Raw genomic sequence first — 311 nt, 5'->3', positions numbered from 1 at the left:
GAATTAGAACAGGAATGTAACAAAGTTGTTCTCAAGAAAAGCTTCAAACAATGTAATGTTAAAATAACATAATAAACAACAAATAAAAAACACCTACTGAAATAAAATCTTTGGAAAGTTGCAGCACTTTTGAAAGTCTTGGTAAGGACAAAACCTTAGACTGAGGCAGACCGTTTCACAGAAGATATGTGATGGGTAATACTTATGTTCGAAACCCTTTCAAGGACAAAGTTCAGTGTTGTGTTTCCTTCTATGCGGGTCTATGACATCATACATACTTAAAAGCAGACAAGGAAGTTTCTATCTCTTTC

General features: G+C 34.1%; 1 protein-coding gene across 1 annotated transcript in view; it reads right to left on the bottom strand.

Annotated features, from left to right (window-relative positions):
- The window catches only part of DZIP1 (DAZ interacting zinc finger protein 1), a gene marked incomplete at its 5' end in the record, with an annotated part of 27,322 nt that overhangs the window by 7,167 nt on the left and 19,844 nt on the right, over positions 1-311 (bottom strand). The gene's annotated exons all lie outside the window — the stretch shown is intronic.

Source organism: Buceros rhinoceros, unplaced genomic scaffold, assembly GCF_000710305.1.
Source record: "Buceros rhinoceros silvestris isolate BGI_N320 unplaced genomic scaffold, ASM71030v1 scaffold12293, whole genome shotgun sequence".
NCBI classification, from domain to species: Eukaryota; Metazoa; Chordata; class Aves; order Bucerotiformes; family Bucerotidae; genus Buceros; species Buceros rhinoceros.
Note: the sequence above shows the minus strand (reverse complement) of the source record. Positions and strands in the feature narration are given on the sequence as shown.